At 34.6% G+C, this 21,927-nt stretch overlaps 1 long non-coding RNA gene across 1 annotated transcript in view; it reads right to left on the bottom strand.

Annotated features, from left to right (window-relative positions):
* Positions 1–1,801: 1,801 nt before the first annotated feature.
* Positions 1,802–21,927, bottom strand: part of LOC113418566 (uncharacterized) — a 22,362-nt gene continuing 2,236 nt past the window's right edge. The window contains exons 2-3 of the long non-coding RNA XR_015745993.1: positions 11,629–11,666; positions 1,802–1,905 (exon numbers count right to left, since the gene is read on the bottom strand). This is a non-coding gene — a long non-coding RNA (uncharacterized LOC113418566). The remainder of the gene's footprint in view (positions 1,906–11,628; positions 11,667–21,927) is intronic.

Raw genomic sequence — 21,927 nt, 5'->3', positions numbered from 1 at the left:
AAAGAGAGACTAGAATTAACAAAAGACAGATAATATCCCACAAGTAGAAAGACAGAAACGGAAACGAAGCTATTATCATTAAACATAAATGGTCTAAACTCACCCATTAAAAGGAAACAGATACAATCTAGATTAGCCAAACAGAAATTAGAAATAGTATGCCTGCGAGAAGTTCATATTAAAAAACAATTTTGGAAATGTTTAGAATATCCTAAATTAGGAAGGTTATTTGTAGCCCTGGCAGATCAAAAACAGAAAGGGATAGCGGTATATGTTAAAAAAGAAATTAAGGCAGTAGAAAAATATGTAGACCCACAAGGGAGAATTTTGATACTTGAACTAGAATTAGGGTACAAGCCAATGTTATTAGTTATAGTTTATTCGCCGAATGACAACCAAAGTCAATTCTATAAGGATTTACATGAGAGAATCGTTGAGATGGGACAAGATAATGTATGCATTGTGGGAGATCTTAATGTGGCAGTAGATATAAGGATTATTTTAGTAATGCAAAGAACAAAAAAAGGAAAATTTTGCCCAGATCCTTTTTCAATATGACACAGGAACTAAATTTGATAGATCAATGGAGGAGAATAAATTTTGGGGAAAAAGAATTCATGTTCGACTGTAACCCACACAAATCATGGTCTAGATTAGACATGGCATGGATGAACGCAGAACTAGGAAACCAACTAGATTCGATAGAGATTATGACAAATGTATGGGCGGATCATAACCCGTTAAAAATAACTTGGAAAGGAAGGAAAAGGAAGAGTAGAAGGTGGATACTTAATCCCCAAATTTTAAAGGAGAAAGATTTTGTAGAGAAAATTAAGAAAGAAATGGAACTTTTTTAAAGGAAAATACAGTGGAGCAAACATCATTACAGAATTTATGGGATACAGCAAAGGCAGTCTTGAGGGAGCTGGTAACAGCATATACAGCAAAAAGGAATAAGGGAAGATGGCAAAATCAGAATAAATTGCAGGAGGAGATTAAAGACCTAGAAAGTAGATTACAAAAAAACCCACAAGATGAAAAATTGAGGAGAGAGATGATTCTTACTAGGCATAAATTGAACATTATAAATCAGGAAGAGAGAGTTAAAGATGTGAAAAGGGCAAAACAGAATTTTTTTGAACATGCAAATAAACCAGGGAGGTGGTTAGTCCATAAATTAAGATTAGAAAGAGAAAGAAAGTTGATACAAGAATTGGAGGATGATGATGGAAAATTAGAATAGTGAATGACTGAGAAAAAGAAAATAGTACAAAAATATTTTGAACAACTATATAGGGAGGATGGAATAAACCCTGAGAATATAGAACAATATTTGAAAAGAAAAGGTCTCCCAGAAATTAGAGAGGAACAGAAAGATATTAAATAAAGAAATAACAGGGATGGAATTGAAAAGGGTGGTTGAAAGGCAGAAAGATAATAAGACACCAGGGCCGGATGGTCTTCCAGCGGAACTGTATAAATGTATTTATGAATGTCTTGAACCAGTGATGTTAGATGTGTACAATGAGGTATTAGACTTTGCCAAATTACCCGATTCATGGAGAGAAGCAAATATCTCACTAATTCCTAAAGAAGATTTAGATCACAAACAGATTAAAAATTATAGACCAATCTTACTCCTGAACGTAGACTACAAAATATTCGCAACAATAATGTCGGAAAGACTAAAAATTATATTAAATGAACTTATTCATATTGACCAGAACGATTTTTTACCTTCTAGACAGATAAGGAACAATATAAGGATAATATTAAACGTATTAGAATACTATGAGGCCCACCCGGGAAAGCAGACAGCGTTGATTTTCTTGGATGCTCAGAAGGCCTTCGACAATCTCAGCTGGCAGTTCTTGATCCAACAGGTCGAAAATATGGGATTTGGATCTAAATTCAAGAAAATGATTGGCACAATTTATTCGAACCAAAAAGCTAGGGTAATTATAAATGGGGAGATTACTAAAAACTTTAAGATTATGAAAGGTGTTAGGCAAGGATGTCCAATGTTGCCTCTGCTTTTTATCTTGACCATCGAAGTGCTTTTAAATCAGATTAGACAAAGAAAGGAGATAATTGGACTGAAGAGCAAAAAAGAAGAATATAAAGTACAGGCGTTTGCGGACGACTTAGTGTTTTTTGTGGAGGATCCAATGGAGTCAGGGACCTATCTAATTCAAGAATTAGAAGAATACGGGGCGGTAGCAGGACTAAAAATTAATAAAGATAAAACAAAAGTAATAACCAAAAACTTGATAGTCAAAAAAAAAAAAACAATTGGAGGGAGAAGGCGGAGCTACGTCGCCACGATAAAGTTGCAATCTCGGGGCTCCGAGATCGCAGCTGATATCTTCGCCCCTGGTCGGTCCCAACGGACCTAAACCGTCCCGTAGAGACGGTGATAGCAAGGGGTGCATTCTGTTGATCCCAGGGACATCGCAAAGTCCCTGGTTGATCCAGGAGAAGCCTTTTTACTATCGGCGGAGAGGCAGCCATTAAGCTGCTGAAGCTGGGACAGCTCTGGAAGGAAGAGACAGAAAGAGAAAGTGTATCGACTGGTGAGGACTCTTTTTTTATTATTATTTGAGACTTAAGGACACTCTAGAATGAGAAGAAATCTGTAAGATTTTTGACAAAACTTGACAAAATTGACTTAGCGGCGATTTTCTAAAGAGAAATGTCAAAGTGAGGCTTGGCTTTTTACTTTTACTTTTTTTTTTCTTTACTGAACTTCTATTGCGATCTAGTAATTGTAACTAGACTTGTTTTTTCTTTTATATTTACCTATTCTTTTTCCTCCTTTTTGACTGTTTATATTTTTTTAGAACAGAGGCTCCCTTTAGTAATCTTTTAAATATATATATATATATATATATATATATATATATATATATATATATATATATATATATGTGTGTGTGTGTGTGTGTGTGTGTGTGTGTGTGTGTGTGTGTGTGTGGCGTTGAGCTTTGTTGGGTATTTTCCCACGTCATTGTAGTTGTTCTTTTAAAGTTGTAGCGTTTCAGCAGAATCTCATCTGCCACCATGATGGCAGATGAGATTCTGCTGAAACGCTACAACTTTAAAAGAACAACTACAATGACGTGGGAAAAACCCGAACAAAGCCAATGCCATACATGTAAGTACCAGCGAAAACTTAAGAAAACACACACACACACACACACATATATACATACATACACACACACACACACACACACACACACACACACACACATATATATATATATATATATATATATATATATATATATATATATGTATATATATTTTTCTATTAGGTCTTTTATGGGAAAGAAGGGGGAGTGGATTAAAGAAACTTTGTAACACTGCCAACTAGAGGCTTGAAAATACTTTATTTGAAGCTGAGAGGACTGTGAAAAATTCTTTCTCAAGGACACTGGAATCTGGTAAGATAGAGGGAAGAATACTGGAGAATGTTTTTACAGGTGTTCTTTGGGACTTCTACTATCAATTGAACATTTGAAGCTTGGCTTTGAAATCTGTGGAGAAGCCATAATAAGAACCTTGGATAATTAAATAAAATGCAGTGTGCTCCTTTTTTTTAATTTTCTCTTAGCTGTCTTATCCCTCCTCTGCAATCCCACAGTATCTTGTAATATTTGTATATTTATTTATTTATTTATTTTATTTCTTTTTTTTTTAAAGGGAAAGCCTTAGAATATCTTTTTCTTTTTCTTATTGGGATTTTTGCCTTTTCCATTTCCATTTTTGATTCACTTTTATGGCTATTTTTTATTTTTTGAGACCTTTCAATTGGATTAAGGTGTGAAGAACCTGAAGAATTCTTTTCTTTTTTTTCTTATTACTTTTTAATATTATTGGGTTTTATTCTTTTTATTTTTATTTTTTATTTTTGAATCATAACTGACTATTCCACAACAGGATTAAGGTCTAGAAGAACCTGAAGAACCTCCTCCTTTTTCTTTTTAATTTTCTTTTCTTTTTAATTTTGGGCTTTTAATTTTTTACTGGCTTTTTCTTATGTTTTCCTTTTTCCTAACTGGATTATAACTGGCCACTCTACTAACTGGATTAAAAGAGCTTGAAGACCCTGAGCTACCCAAATGAGTAAGAAAATCTTACCCTCTGGCATTTCAACTTCTGCTCCTGCCTCCCCATCAGCTGGAGGACGACTTTTAACAATGGTGAAGCAAGATAAAGCACAAGTGGATTTAACGATGGTTATGCAAGGAATTCAAGAACTTAAAACGAGTATTGAACAAAGAACGGAGAGTATTGAACAAAGAATTGGGAAAACTGATGAAAAAATTGAAAATATTCAACAAATGATGGTGAAATATGATGAGAGACTCCAAAAAATTGAAGAGAAAGATAAACAAAGAGACGAGACAATTGGAAATACCGATAGTAGATTAACAATGGTTGAACAAGACAAAAGTTGGATGTTGAAGTGGGAGATGGACAGGTCAGAATTTTATCTCAGATTCCAAAATATAGAGGAAGAAAAAGGACAAAATTTGGCTGCAGTAATGATAGAAATCTTGGCTGGAGCTCTGGGAATAACAGAGGAAAAGATGATGGATGGAGTAGATGAGATATACCGAGTCTTCACAAGATATGCGATGAGGAACAATCTACCAAGAGAGGTCCATGTCAGATTTACCAAAAAAACTATTAAAACACAAATATTACAAGTGACAAGAGAGAAGGCGTTGAAATATAAAGACAAAGAGATTGTGGTCTTAAAACAAGTACCCAGAAAAGTGAGAGAGATGAGAAGAGAATATCGATTCCTGACTAAAATGCTATTGAAAAAAGAGGTGAATTACAGATGGCTGATTCCAGAAGGATTAATGTTTACATGGCAAGAACAGAGACACAGAATTGACTCAATTGAGAAAGCAGAAATATTCTACAATGAATTTTTCGAAAGAAGAGAAATAGAGACAGAAAAAGAGATCATCTCAACCGAACCTCAAGAGGATCAAATGGGAAGGGGAAAAGAAGAAGGTGCAGTAGGTGGACAAGTGGAGACCAAAGAACAACGTGAAGTAAGATCTACGAGAGCTGTTAGACCTAAATACAAAATATAATCATGGAGGAAAAAAAATTGATTTCTATGAATATAAATGGACTGAATTCAGCTACCAAAAGAAGAAATTTTTTTCATAAATTAGAGAAGTCAAAATTTGACATAATTTGCTTACAAGAAGTACACATTAAAAAACAATATCAACAATTATTGGTACGACCAAAATTGGGGAAAATTTTTACTTCTCTGACTCATTGTAAGAAAAGAGGAGTGGTCTTGTACATTAAAGAAACTATTCCAGCAAAACTGATTTATACTGATGAAGACAGAAGAGTATTAATGGTTGAAATAGTGGATAACAATAGAAAAACACTCCTGGTTGCAATTTATGCCCCGAACGATAAACAAGAAGAATTTTATAAAAAATTACATATGAAAACAATGGGACTGGACTATATTAACATAGTTATGATGGGAGATTTTAATGGAATTGTAGATAATAAACTGGACTATACAGCGACAGCATCAAGACAAAATAGAAAGACTCTCCCTAAATCCTTTTTCAAGATGATAGATGAATTAAATTTAAAAGATATATGGAGAGAAAGAAATGCTAAAACTCAACAATATACTTTTTATTCAAATAGACATTTATCATGGTCCAGAATAGATATGATTTGGATCTCAACAGAATTAATATCTAATACTCAAGAAATAAATATTGAAACAAGTACATGGGCAGACCATAATCCAATGACAATTAAATGGAAAGGACAAAAAGAAGATCTAGATGGACATTAAATAATACTATTTTAAAGGAAAAAGACTTCACACAATGGATGGAAAAAGAATTGGCCTTCTTCTTTAGTGAAAATAAAAAAGAAGATACTTCAATACAGAATGTTTGGGATACAATGAAGGCATATGTGAGAGGATTAATAATAGACTATACAAAGAAAAAGAGCATTAGGAAGAGGCAAACCATCAAAGCTCTAGAAGATGACTACCAAAAACTGGAAAAAGAATTACAGAAAATGCCACAGAAAAAAGATATTAAACTCAAAATGGACATAATTAAACATAAAATGGGTCAGGTAGAGAAAGAAGAACTGGCACAAAAAATTAGAAGTGCTAAACAGAACTATTTTGAAGATGCAAATAGGCCAGGTAGATGGTTAGCATATAAACTGAGAAAAGAGAAAGAATCAAGGAAAATACTACAGTTAATAGATGATCAAGGCCAAATGTGCCATGGTAATAAGGAGAAAAAGGCAATTATCCGAGACTTTTATGGACAACTATATATAAACAAGAGGATCTTGATGAGGAAAAAATTAAACAGTATTTACAAAATGCTAACCTACCTAAGATACATGAAGAGACTGAAAAAATGTTAGAAAGTACTATAACAATGATGGAATTAACTGAAGCATTCAACAGACAGAATAATGGAAAAGCACCAAGTCCAGATGGGCTTCCGGCATAATTTTATAAAACACTACAAGAATCGTTGAGCATTCCACTGCTAGAAGTCATGAACGAAGTTATGTTAAATAAGAAAATACCTAAAACATGGTCAGAAGCTTACATTACACTTATTCCAAAAGAAGGGGCCGATCCATTACAAATTAAGAACTATAGACCTATTTCTTTACTGAATGCAGACTATAAAATTTTCGCTTCAATTTTGGCAGAAAGGCTTAAAAAATACTTAAATAATTTTATTCACCCTGATCAGAATGGATTCTTACCAAAGAGACAAATTAAAGACAACATGAGGGTAATTCTGGACACTTTGGAATATTATTGAGGCGCATCCTGAAAAACAAATGGCTTTGATATTCCTAGATGCCCAAAAGGCATTTGATAATGTGAACTGGAGATTTATGTTATTATTACTGGAACAGATGGGCTTTGCCAGAAAATTTATTCAAGCAATAGAAGCCATATACTATAAGCAAACAGCAAAAGTAATGATAGAGAGAGAATTTACAGACTCTATTAATATAAGAAAAGGCACAAGACAAGGATGCCCATTATAACCTTTGCTATTTGTACTGACTTTGGAAGTGTTGAATAGAAATATTAGAGAGGACCAAAATATAAAAGGAATGAAAGTCAAAAAGGAGGAATTTAAATTGCAAGCCTTTGCGGATGACCTGGTTTTCATTCTGGAAGATCCTCTAGAGACAGCTTTAAAACTATTGGAAAAGATAGAGACGTACGGTGAGATGGCTGGTTTGAAAATAAATAAAGATAAAACAAAGATTCTGACAAAGAACATGTTATTAAGACAAAGAGAAGAACTGGCAGATTTATTGAAAATTCAAGTTACGAACAAGGTTAAATATTTGGGGATACATTTGACGCCAAGATGTACTACATTGAAAGAGAATAACTATATTAAACTTAAACAGCAGATAGCATCTGACCTGAAGAAATGGGAAAACGTACAACTGTCATTGATAGGTAGAATTTCAACAATCAAGATGAATATTTTACCCAGAATTTTATATTTGTTCCAAACAATACCAATTAGGCTTGGCAAAGATTATTTTGAAGAATTAAATAAAATTGTGTTGAAGTATATATGGCAAGGTAAGAAAGCGAGAATAAAATTAAAACTTTTACAAGATGCTAGAACTAGAGGAGGATTTGACCTTCCTAATTGGGAGTTGTACTACCAAGCTGCAAATTTAATGTGGGCCAAAGAATGGATAACATTAAGAAAGACTAGATTGTTGACATTAGAAGGACATGATTTATTACTGGGCTGGCATGCTTTTCTGTGGTATAAGGGAACTAAATCGCAGGGCTATTTTAGAAGGCATTATATACGGGAGTCTTTATGGTTGAACTGGGAGAAAATTAAGAGACAATGTTATTTGAAAATCCCAGTTTGGTTATCAACTATTGAAGCTTTTTCTTATCCTATAACATATAAGAAGGAACAAACAGTTAGATATGGGGAAATATTGGATGAAAAGGGTGAACTTAAAACGATGCAAAATCTAGAAGAACAAGATATAAAGATGAATTGGTTTTCATATGCGCAAATACACTCAAGGTATCTTAAAGATTCTAAAACAGAGGGATTTTATGATAAATTGACTGACCTAGATAGGATTTTGACAGGTACTGATGAAAAAGTGATCAAAAAATTATATAGTTATTTGCTGGAAATTAAATTAGAGGAAGAACAAGTTAAAGAAACGATGATTGCTTGGGGGAAGAATTTTGGATATGGGATTGATTTAGAGAAATGGCAAAAATTGTGGTCTCAAAATTATAAAATGACAATGTCAACAGCATATAAAGAAAATCTGTATAAGATGTTTTACAGGTGGCATTTCCCCCCAACAAGAATAGCAAGAATGTTCAAGAATAAATCTGAAAAATGCTGGAAATGTCATCAGATACCTGGCTCATATTACCATATGTGGTGGACTTGTGAGGACGCTAGAAAATATTGGACTAGAATTCGCATATGGTTGGAAAAAATGACAAAGAAACATATAGATTTGAAACCAGAGATTTTTTTATTGGAAATCTTACCTGATACATATAATAAAAATTTGAAGTATTTGATTGTAAATGTATTAACAGCTGCTAGGATTGTATTTGCTAAAAATTGGAAGAGTGAGAAAATACCATCAGAGGAAGAAATTATTAAGAAAATATTGGAATGTGCTGAAATGAGTAGATTGACATTTGAAATTAGAGAACAAGAAGATAAACAATTTTATGAAGTTTGGGACCTTTTCTATCAATGGTTAGATAATAAAATATAATAATAGAATATTTAGAAACTTAGGAAATAATGAATATATATATATTTTCTTTCTTTGATACTATTTTTATAAAATCTTATTAAGATAGACTTGGTATGACTTTATGATTTGTTATAAAATAAATTAAGTAAATCATAGTTATCTCATTAAAGTATGAATTAATAAAATTATAGTCAAATGATTGTTTAATAATGATATCAGGCTATATAATTGTTGATTGATAATATGAGCTATTATTTAATATAACTACAATGGAGACTATGAAATGGATGCACACAAAAAAGTGGTAAACCAACCGATACACTGTCTGTAAATTTATGAAGGAGGATGATGCTTTTATGTTTTATGTTTTATGTGCTTTTGTTCATTGTTAAAATCAATAAAACTTTTTTCCAAAAAAAAAAAAAAAAAAATTGGAAAGGAAATTGGGATTACAAAGTGTCAAAAAACTTAAATATCTAGGAATTTGGTTAACAGGAAGATGCTCTTCCATAAAAGGGGATAATTACCGTATTTATCGGCGTATAACACGCACAGGCGTATAACACGCATCTTCATTTTAAGAGGGAAATTTCAGGAAAGCGCCCGTTTCACCCCCACTCCCACCCCCCGCGCGCGCTTCAATCCACAGTGTCCCATTCTGCCTGCCTGCCTTAGTTTCTGGTTGTTTGGGATCAGCTTCGGCTGAGAATAATAACTATTCGCCTCTTTTACTCAGCCGAAGCTGTTCCGATTCAACCATTAACGAAGGCAGGCAGGCAGGCAGAACGGAGCACTGCGGGCGGGCGGGCGGGCGGACGGGGTGGGGGAGAAAGGCGACAGGAAAAGCCACCCCCCCTGCTTCTTTGAAGCAGTTTCTTCCTGTGCTGGTGGAGGAGCGAGAGAGCGACTGACAGAGCTGACCCAGAGAGAAGGACAGGCTTCGGTTGCTTCCTCCCTCCCCTTCTTTCATTTGTGTCCTTGATCCCCGATCCCAGCAGCATTCACCGAAGGCTTCTTAACATTATATCGGCGTATAACACGCATACATCATTTGCCCCCTATTTTCAGGGGGAAAAAAGTGCGTGTTATACGCCGATAAATACGGTATATGAAATTACTTTCACAGATAAAGAAAGATCTGGTCAATTGGGGAAAATTACAACTATCACTATTAGGCCGAATAGCAGCCATAAAAATGAACATACTACTGAAACTATTATACTATTTTCAAACAATACCTATAAAATTGGATAAGAATTTTTTTCAGGAATTAGATAGGACAGTAATGAAATTTATATGGATGAGGAAAAAACACGAATAAAAGTGAAAACATTACAAGATAGTAAAACCAGAGGTGGCCTTGGACTCCCAAAATGGGAAACATATTATCAAGCAGCAATTTTACTATGGGTTAAGGAGTGGATAAACTTAAAAAATAAAAGAATGTTGGCAATAGAAGGTCATGACCTCCAAATTGGGTGGCATGCCTTTCTATGGGATAAAAATAATAAGATCCACTCCTATTTCCATAGACATTTGATAAGGGACTCACTTTTACAAACATGGGAGAAAATCAGAAGAAAAAAAAAGCATTATTTGAAAAGTCCAAACTGGATCTCACCTATGGAAGCTATATTATATCCAAATACAAGGGACATTAAAAAATTGATTAGATATAAAGAATTGGTAGATGAACAGGGGGAATTAAAAACATTGGATAAACTAAAAGAACAAGGGATAATATTAGACTGGTGGGTATATTTGCAAATTCAAACTAAGTTTAAGAAAGATGTAAAAGAGCTAGGGATAGATAAAGATTTACAAAAATTGGACCAAATCTTGACAGGCAAGGATATAAAATTTATAACACGAACATATAATTATTTACTGGAGGTAGAACTAGAGGAAGAAATTGTTAAGGGACCAATGATTGCCTGGGCGAGAAATGTGGGTCATAATATAAATTTGGATGAGTGGGAAAAGACTTTGACCGAGAACTGGAATCTGACTTTGTCGATGGCATTCAAAGAAAATCAATATAAAATGTTTTGTAGATGGCACTTAGCGCTGGCACGACTGGTGAAAATGTATCCAACCTTGAAACCAGAATGCTGGAAGTGCAAACAAAAGAAAGAATGTTTTTCCATATGTGGTGGCAATGTACAGAGGTCAAAAAATACTGGAAGAAAATACAGAGATGGCTTTTTGAGATTACAAAATATAAACTGAATTTGGAACCTGAAACGTTTTTATTAGGTATGATCAAAGAGAATTTGAGTAAAGATAAAAGATACCTTATTGTACACATCTTAACTGCAGCAAGAATCACATTAGCACAAAATTGGAAGAGTGATAAAATACCACCAGATGAAGTTTTGATTCAAAAAATAATGGACTATGCTGAATTAGATAAATTCACTATCAAACTGAAAGGCAAAGAGGATCGAGAATACTATGCGACATGGGAGAGGTGGTACGAATGGGTGAAGGATAAGGATAAAAATAATGTATAGTCACAAAATAAGAAACATGTATATATAATGACACAATAACTGTTAATGGAAATGAGATTTTTGTATTTTTTTTTAAAGAATAATTTTTAAAAAGCCTATGTAAAATACCGTAATGAAATTCAACACATGCTGGATAATTTGCTTGATAACTGATTGCCATGGTAATTCAATTCTTGAGCTAATGCATGTCCAGGAGAAAAACAAAAAAGTACTGAGAAACTGTCAGTCTATGTTGGGAGCTTAGATTACACATTCACATAGTGGACTGTTAAAAAAAATAAAGCCAAACCTGGAACTCTGAAGAACATCAGATAAGTAGTGGCATACCTGGAAATCATAGTCTTTACAGAATTATACAAAAATATTTTCAAGGAAACGTAATAGGAAAGATAATCATAACTCTTCCATCAAGATTAAATTTCAGGATTCAGAAATGTCCTGTTTCTAACAATTTACCATAAGCATATCCAGGACCTTAGAAGCAGAGCTGCTAGGAAGTAATTGCAACTTTTGGTAATAAACCTCAGATTTATCTATGTATTTCCGACTCCTCAAGCTGTTTTCTTAGATTAGAACCACCACCAGATCCACTTTACATAGCCAATAGCTGTGCCAATACATGGGGGATGAAGGGGATTATTGTCTTAACATACCTGGAGAAATGCCAGCTCTAATTTACACTGAATTATACACATCAATTTTTAATTTTATATTACATTTATATCCTACTACAGTCAAATATTACTTTCAGAGATTTACCAAACATATAAAAATAACTAAAACTTCCAAATAACCCTAATTAAAAGTATGTAAAATCAATAAAACCATAAAACAAACATAATGAATTAATGTAGAATCAATGATTCTAAACTATAAACTGTCTACATAGAGTTCCATATGTGTATCCCTTACATATATTAACATTGATAGGTTATGCAAATTTAAATATAAATAAGAGGATTAAAAATACCGGGGGCTGCCCATGTGATTTTAGCCCACCCAGCTTTCTGTTCTTCTTGTCACAATGCAAGGTCTTATAATCACTGGGATGCTAAACTATCACTATTCATGGGGCTGTTTCAAGGCCCCTTTTTATTATTTTAATGTTTCTGAAATTCCTGGAGGTGTCATATTGAGGACGGAGAAGGTAAGAGCTTGACTGTTACTAAGAAAATAGTTTCCTCCTCTTTCACATGAAGTGTCTTTATGTTCTGCTGATACTATTGCTGTTAACATCGACTGTGCTGTTGGTGATTCAGTTTTGTCTGGATAGTTCCTTAATCTATCTGTTCTCAAGAAATCAAACCATCAGCAACATGAAAACCAATCAATTCACTAACAATCTTGCAACAGCATTTCCTCTTCAAAGTATTAAGGTTGTTTTGTTTCCTCCAAAGATTCCTAGAAGACACAACATGAGCAATGGTGTATTCTTTCCACGAACCCTTAAAAGCCAAGCTTTGGGATGCTATCAGTTAAGCAGCTATATTAATCTGTAACCTATATAATGTAATAGCTTTTAAAAGCTTTCAGCAGTAGTTTAGCCTGATGGAGTGAGGTGATATTTGGAGGAGAGAAAAAACATTACTTGAGATATGCAAAATAGTATAGCCATTATTAAGGACCTCAAAAGCTATGCTTAAAAAAAAAATTGCTTTGCTTCATTAGCAAGACAGTGCTTAACCAGTTATGCATGCTTGTCTATTTCCCTTCCAGGAAGAGGAGAAAAGTTTTATTCCCGCCCTTAAAAGTACCTGAAGCAAAGTGTGCAATGTAAAGGCATGGGCTGCACCATGAAAACTCATGTAGCATTGCCCCACAGCTGTCTTGGCAGCTATAACTCCCCCCTTTCTCCCTCCTTGCAGTTTCTGTCATGTGCTTCCAGAAAGGGCCAGTTTCAGAAAGGACTAGCTTCAAAGACCAGACCCAATAATTAATTCTTTCTTTTTGGCAGGAAACTTGGATGCTGCTTCAAACTCTGCTAAAGCCATCTCTTCTGCCAAATTTGTCATGCAAATTATAGCATTTCTGAACATTTTCAATCCTGCCTTTGCTGGACATAAACTTCCTAGGTTGACTCATTCATGTATTGGCCACAAAATGTTTATATATTGTAGTTTCTTAAATTTTATTCATAATTATTTGATGAACCATAGTGGTGCAGTGGTTAGAATGCAGTACTGCAAGCTACTTCTGCTGCCTGCTGGCTGCCTGCAATTTGGTAGTTCAAATCTTATCAGGCTCAAGGTTGGCTCAGCCTTCCATCCTTCCAATGTGGCTTAAATGAGGATCCAAATTGTGGGCAATATGCTGAGTCTCTAAACAGCTTAGAGAGGGCTGTAAAACACTGTAAAGCGGTATACAAGTCTAAGTGCTATTGCTATTGCTATATTCACTCTCATTGCCATTTTCTTCTGGTTCTGTTCTTCCATTGAAACGCTGAGACCTGTTCTCTCTTACTTATGTTTTCTATTCTATTTTTTAAAGTTTTTTTCAGCTCCTCCTTGTTTAATTACACCAATAGTAGATTCTGAATCATCAACTAACAGGCACTTTTTTTCTTCCAATATCGATTCTACAACTCTTTTTAGGAATATGCAGGACAAATTGATTTATAGAAAATATCTGTATTCATACTTTCTTGTTAAAGTTATGTCATATACTGCATCCATTTTGCACAATGCCATCTGACCAACTGTAAAAGTCCAATAGGACAACAAAAGGGCAGAAATGATACAGAAGTTTTTGTTATGCTAATCATGCTAATCCATTGTTTTAACAGTAATCTGTTAATTGTCACAAAGGCTGAATTCACTTAACATCTAAGCTAAACCAACAAACTATATTATGGATTAGCACCTTAGCGAATCTATTGTTTAAGGGTAAAAGACAGGTGTGGAGCTTATTAATGAAATAATTTCTTTTATATTTTCCTTCAATCTGCATGAACTCCAAGTAACAACTAAAGAAGAAAACACAAAACAAAAACTACATTATACCAATATAATAGCTGAGATGGCACCTGTTAGGGATATACACCCTAGCAGAATCTGCACGGCAGTCAGGCAGGCAGGCAAATATTTGAGACAAACGTTTTTGTAGCTTACACTCAGTAAAACAGATACAATGTGCTAGTTAAATAGTTTATTCCAGTAAGATTTATAGCATAGTCAAACAGTCCATATATCATACACTAGTTCAGTCCGTCCGGGGATTAATCAGTTGCAAAGTCCAGTGTCAAAAAAGAGGTCAGTAAACTTACAATATCAGTCCAGTAATATATCTCTTTGCAGTAGAGATATGAAGAAGTCAAACCTCTTTTCTTCTTTCAGCAACAGCAGAGAACACGCAGTTATCACACCATCAATCCATCATCGTCAGCAAGCAATACAGTAAGCCAGCAATCAATCAAGTTATCTTGCTCCCTCTTATGGCGATTTACAGCCGCACCCAAAATTACATGCTTTGCAGTTAAAGTGACACACACTTAAATTCACTATCATAGTTTATATTTATTATGTTACCCAAACTATGTTAGGTAACCTATGTTATTCCTAACATACTCCCCTTTTGGGTAATATAATAATATATATATATATATATCTATTTACAACTTCAAACCATAGTTGTCACAACTTTCCTTATGTTTGACTGAACCTTGGGCTTTTGTAAATTGATCGGCAATATTTTCTTCAGTCATACAATATTCCAATCTTATTAAACCATTTTTTACAGATTGTCTTACATTCAGATATCTAAGATCTGTATGCTTAGATCTCGTTTTCACAGCAATATTTGTAGCCAACCGTATGGCTGCTTGATTGTCCTCATAAACTACAATGGAATCATTAACAGTTATTCCCATATCTAATAACAACTGTTTATACAGAATTAAATCAGTACATAATAAAGACAGACATGAAAATTCTGCTTCCATTGTGGACATACTTATGTGTTGCTGTCTAATTGACCTCCAACCAATCAGTGCTTTTCCTAACAGTATAGCCATGCCTAAAGTTGATTTCTTAGTGTTTATGTCTGTTGCAAAACTTGCATCAGCATATGCACTTAAAATCAAATCATCTTTTGGCTCCAAATACAATGCATAGTGCATTGTCCTTTTAAGATATCTTAATATACGTTTTGTCGCTTGCCAGTGTTGTTCAGTGGGTTCAGTGTTGAATCTTGCCAATTGATTAATGCCATAGGCAATATCTGGCCTTGACCAATTACTAATGTACGATAAACTACCAATTAGTGATTGATAAATACTCTTATCGAATTTTGAACTTTGAGCATCAGTGTGGCCAAATTCCTGACTTATTGGAGTTTTAGCCGGTTTACAAAGTTCCATCTTGTATGTTTTTAGTAATTGATATATCTTATCTTCTTGAGATATCTTATAGCCACTTTTGGTTTTATTTATTGTCAATCCGAGATACTGTTTTATCTCTCCTAATTGCTTTAATTTTATCCTCTTACCTAATAATGATATTATTTCAGTAGCTTCATTATTAGTTTTTGTAATTAAAGCAATATCATCTGTAAACAACAATAATAATGACACTATTCCATTTTTCTCTCTCTTAAATACACATGGATCAGCTAAACCTGCTTTAAACCCTATATTGTTTAACTCCTTAACAATATATTGGTTCCATTCGTAACCAGATTGTTTTAATCCATAGAGACTCTTTTTAAGCTTCCAACAGTCATCATTTGTTTTATCATCCTTAATTCCTACAGGTTTCTTTAGGTATATAGTGTGCTGCAATGGTGCATGCAGATAGGCAGTTTCTACATCTAAGTGATTTATAATATAATTCTTCTTAGCTGCTCACACTAAAGCTGCTCTCAAGGTTATTGCTTTTAGACTCGGTGCAAATACTTCATCATAATCACATGCATTTTGATTAAATCCTTGAGCTACCAACCTAGCCTTATGGGTAACAGTCCCATTTTTACCTGTTTTTAATTTAAATATCCATTTACAGCCAATGGACTTTTCTCCTGGAGGTAATTTAACATTTTCATAAACTTCCATTTGTTTCAATGAATTTAATTCTTTCTCCATTGCTTTTTGCCAATTTTCTTGTTCCTTTGCTGGATACATTCTAAGTTCTTCAACAGTAGTTGGAACTTTACTAACTTGACAAACTACACTTGCTTGGTACCTGTCAGGTGGTCTGGTTTCACGTGTTGATCGTCCAGGTATTACAGGGCTTACAGGTGGACTTTCATGTACTACCTGTTCCTGGTTATCTATTTCTTCCTGTTCATCTATTTCTTCCTCTTCTGGTCCTATTTGCTCTTCCTGTACTTCCTCTTTAATTGTACTCTTCTTATTACTGATATGTGATTTTGGTCTTTTGTAGGTTTCTATAATTACTTCCTTACTTGAATCTTGTTCCAGTTTTTCCCATCCTACATGTTCTAGGAATTGTGCACTAGCACTACAGTAAACTCTAGGTGTACCTTTTCCCCAGAATCTGTATGATTTGTGATTAGATTCATAACCTACAAAGAATAACTTTTTAGCCCTATGCTGCCCCTTATGTCTCAATTGTGTAGGAATATGCACCCATGCTGGTGCTCCAAATGTGTGCATGTAGCTTAGGTCAGGTTTTCTACCATGCCACCGTGTGAATGGTAATTCACCTGTTGTTGAGTTAACAACATTATTCAATATATGATTACCACACATTATTGCTTCTCCCCACAAAGTTTCAGGTAATCCTGAATCCGACAACATAGTACGAGCCATTGCTTGTATTGTTGGGCCTCGTCTTTCTATAAAATAATTATGTTGTGGCCTATATGGTGCAGACTTTTTATGTTCAACACCTGCCATCTTCAGTCTATTTTGGAATTTATTATTTATAAATTCCGTACCATTATCAGTTACAAGAGTTACTAGTTTCTTTTTAGTTTTTCTTTCAGCAAACTTCAACCAATTAAAGAAATTCTGATATGTTTCCGTTTTACTCTTCATTAAATAACAGAAACCATATCTGGAATAATGATCCATTATACTTAGTATATAACGAGCACCTCCCACACTTGGTTTTTTAGGACCTATAATATCAGCAAATACGACCTCTAGAGGTTCCTTAGTCTTAAATCCATTTATTCTATTTGCTGGTATTACCTTGCTTTTTTCTTGACTGCAAGCATTGCAGTGCAAATACTTACTGCAAGGCTTCAGTTTTATACCTTCAGACAGTTCAACCGTTTGCTTGAGCATTTTAAAATTTATATGCCCTAAACGTCTGTGTAACAAATGTATGCATTCATCATGAGGTTTAACATTATTATAAACTGTGTTAGCTACCTCTAATGAATTATCATTTAACACATACAATTCACCTTTTAAAGTTGCAGTCACTTTTTTACTTTCTTTTTCCATTATGCAGTTTTCTCCCCTAAAGGTAACTACATAACCTAGTTTAACCAAAACTCTAACCGAAAGCAAATTAAACTTAAGTTGTGGTACATATAACATTTTTACATTTTCTTTTATGCAAGAACAATGTGCAATACCTTCACCTTTTGCTTTCATTTTCCAGCCATTAGCTAACGATATCTGCTGTGAACTCGTGGACATCTTAACAAATCTTTTCTTATCTTTCGTTATGCAGTGCGATGCTCCACTATCTACAAGCCATAAATTATTATTCACAGTTTCATTGCTATACATGGCTAACTCTAAGCATTTTTCATCCTTTTGATGCCTTTTAGCATTCTGGCTGGCATTGTATGCGTTTTCCTTTCTTGCAGAATCTAGCCAAATGTCCTTTTCCTCCACAATTAAAACATTTTCTAATTGTATAGGCTGTTGTAGATTCTTTATCTTCTTGTGGTTGTCTTCTGAGTTGATCCCTTTCAAGCCTTCTCCTGGCTTCTTCAATTAATCTGCCAGTAATGTCAGTTAATGTGAGGTTATCTTTTGGCAGTACTTCCAGTGAAGTTACATAGTCGTCATAGCTCTCATCTAACGAAGACAAAATTATATAAAACTGATGCAGTTTTTTGAAAATATGTTCTTTTTCATGCAGTTCCTGAAAAATTCTCTTCATTGTGTTTATATGAGTCAACATGTCTCCATTCTTTTGAAGGTGTGTTCTGAACAGTTTCCGTGTAAGATTTATATGTGCTCCTACACTGTCTCGAACATAAATCTTCTTTAAATTCTCCCAACATTTCGCAGCTGTTTCTTCTCCACGAATATGGACAAGCTGCTGGTCACAGAGTGTCAGTCCTATTATACAGAGAGCTTGCTCATTCTTCAGTTTATATTCTTGTATTTTCTGGGCATCATCCTCATCTTCCGGATCCCAAACATCTACCTCTGGTGGGTTTTGAATTATACTCCACAAACCTTCTCTACGTAGAAGTAGGCTGCATTTCATAGACCATGAAACATAGTTTGTTCCATCCAGTTTGGATATTAGAGACAAACTTTGTAAATTGACTTGTGCCATCTTTTCTGGATATTAAACTATAATTAATAAAACACAGCTGTCTGTTTACAGTATTGTGTAACTACACAAACTCTCACTTTATATAAGCCTGTTATATCCTGGTTAGTCTGACTGTGCAGCTGGGCCCATAACCAGTGTTAGGGATATACACCCTAGCAGAATCTGCACGGCAGTCAGGCAGTCAGGCAAATATTTGAGACAAACGTTTTTGTAGCTTACACTCAGTAAAACAGATACAATGTGCTAGTTAAATAGTTTATTCCAGTAAGATTTATAGCATAGTCAAACAGTCCATATATCATACACTAGTTCAGTCCGTCCGGGGATTAATCAGTTGCAAAGTCCAGTGTCGAAAAAGAGGTCAGTAAACTTACAATATCAGTCCAGTAATATATCTCTTTGCAGTAGAGATATGAAGAAGTCAAACCTCTTTTCTTCTTTCAGCAACAGCAGAGAACACGCAGTTATCACACCATCAATCCATCATCGTCAGCAAGCAATACAGTAAGCCAGCAATCAATCAAGTTCTCTTGCTCCCTTATGGCGATTTACAGCCGCACCCAAAATTACATGCTTTGCAGTTAAAGTGACACACACTTAAATTCACTATCATAGTTTATATATATTATGTTACCCAAACTACGTTAGGTAACCTATGTTATTCCTAACAGCATCCCCTCCTCAAAATTGAATTTCTTCATGGAAAAACTCTGTACTAGTTGCCAAAAGGCTGTTAAGAGTGAGCACTAATCTTATTCAAGTAAGATCATTTCATAATATAAATAACATAATAGAAAAATATATTCTATGGCTGCTACCCTTTTAATGACTTGGTAATGGGATACCACTAGCAGATTTTAGACTTTATAGATAAAAAAAACTTTATGAATGAATTGATGGAAATATCAATAAAGCAACCACTGCTGCTTTCTTAGACCCTAAAATGTTCCAAATGTTTATTCAGGCTAATTACTTATCTGTACAGAGTAGAAAAATATATTTCTTTCCCAGCTGGTTACTTGAGGACTATTGGCAACCATTAATAAAAGTTAATATAAAACAGCAAAAAATGTTTACCCTTGAGAATAAATCCTAATTTAATAGGCTTTTACCCAAATGAATATGTTGAAATGAGGCAGCACTAGTGTCCCAGAATGACAATCCATGAAAGTTTTGGGAGAGAGGATAGAGGTTTTAAAAAGCTGATCATGGTTTAAAAGAGAATTGTGGAAGAACAAAACAAATTTGGCAGATGTGATGCCACACATAATCTTTGAGAGGCATTGTCTTGAAAACACAGTAATAGAATTCAATGTCTTTATACCCGGGGCCCAAAATACATTACCTTCAGGATAATACCTGCCTGATTCAGTTTGCTATGGCAAACTTGTCACAGATACGTCCTACTAGAATAACAAAATTGGAGGCAAATTTTGGACAGAAGCAGAGGAGAATATTTATATATCCTGTATCTATTTAATCCATGTCTCTCTCACAGGAAAAGAAAAAATGTTAAAATGAAAGAACTCCTCCATGTCAAGAACAGTCCTACTCTATAACTGAGCATGCTGATCATTAACCAATTGCAGCTTTTCAAAACTAATAAGCTGTAAAAAATTCTAAAATAACATCTGCTGAGATTCAAATTAGTTGAAATCATATACATGGTCATGGTTTGTATCATCAAGTCACAGTTTGGTTATGTTCATACAATATATTTATACAGTATTTATGTACAGGTAATCCTCAATCTATGGCCACAATTGAGCCCAAAATTGTTCTTGCGAAGTGAAAACATTTGTTAAGTGAATTTTGGCCCATTTTAGGACCATTTGTGCCATAGTTGTTAAGTTAGTAGCATGATTGTTAAGTGCCTCCCCCACTGACTTTGCTTGTCAGAAGTCACAAAAAGTGAACATATGACCCTGGGACACTGCAACAGTCATAAATATGAGTCAGTTGCTAAGCATCCGATTTTTGATCATATGGCTGGCTGTGTGGATACTGCAATGGTCGTAAATGTGAAAAACAATCATGTCACTTTTTTCAGTGCTGTTGTAACTTTGAACAGTCACTAAGTGAAGTATTGTAAGTCAAGGACTATCAGTATTTATTTAATATGTTTATGCCTGCATTTATTTTGTGCAACTCCAGGATGCATATATAACACTAACTGGATATCTCTGCTTCGCAACGACACTATGTCATTGAGCTATGCAGGAGATATCCGGTTCATAATTTGTTGGCTCAATGGTGGTCGATGATTGAAACACATAAGGGAATATCATTCCTGCCACTTTGAGCCGGAAGCAGTTCCATAGGTGTAAGGGATAGACATTTTGATGAGGTATTGACATTTAATACTGTAAGGAGCCCCAGACCACTCCTGAGCTCTCCAGTACCCTCTGATGTTCTGCCGTAGAGAAGATGGCATCAATATATCTCCGTTCGACGAAAAACAAGAGTTCTCTCAAGAAGACCGTGTCTACTGCTGAGTTTTTCAGCTACAGGATAATGGAGCGTGATGGTGAAGAATGCTACCTACTGCTGTTCCACAAACTTGTGAGGCAACTGGCAGTTGGAATAGAGTTCTTTTCAGGTGGGGAGGGGGAGTATAACTCCTTAGGATCAGATAGTGTTAATTACTGTATTAAGAAATAGTAATGATCTGATGGTCACTTCAAAAAATCCTTTCTTAGCAAGCACCTAGAAGCCAAGAGGAACATACGTGCCAAATTTCAAGTTTGTAGGCTTTACAGTTCTGGAGATTTCATGAGTGAGTGGTACTTGGCTTTTATATATAGAGATTTACTTCTCCTATTTTCCCCACAAGAAAAATTATCTAAGATGAGCTGGGAGAGTTACTGATCCAAGTTCATCCAGCTGGCTTTCTATACTTTAACCACTATGTTAAAACTGGCTTTCTAAATATGAAATACTGATTTTAGGCCAAACAAAGGAGTCACATTATCACTTCTAACGCAGTATGAATCTGGTCAATGTGTAGTCCAGTATTTTTATCTCTCTGGTTTCACAAATACTTGAAACACAGGAAGAGGAACTTGGGAAGGAAGGAGAGAGGCACTTAAGTCATACAAAATGTATCA

Source organism: Notechis scutatus, chromosome Z, assembly GCF_049901735.1.
Source record: "Notechis scutatus isolate UNSWTSFEM ecotype Mainland chromosome Z, rNotScu1.2, whole genome shotgun sequence".
Taxonomy (NCBI): domain Eukaryota; kingdom Metazoa; phylum Chordata; class Lepidosauria; order Squamata; family Elapidae; genus Notechis; species Notechis scutatus.
The sequence above is the reverse complement of the archived record's forward strand: the minus strand, read 5'-3'. Positions and strand labels throughout refer to the sequence as shown.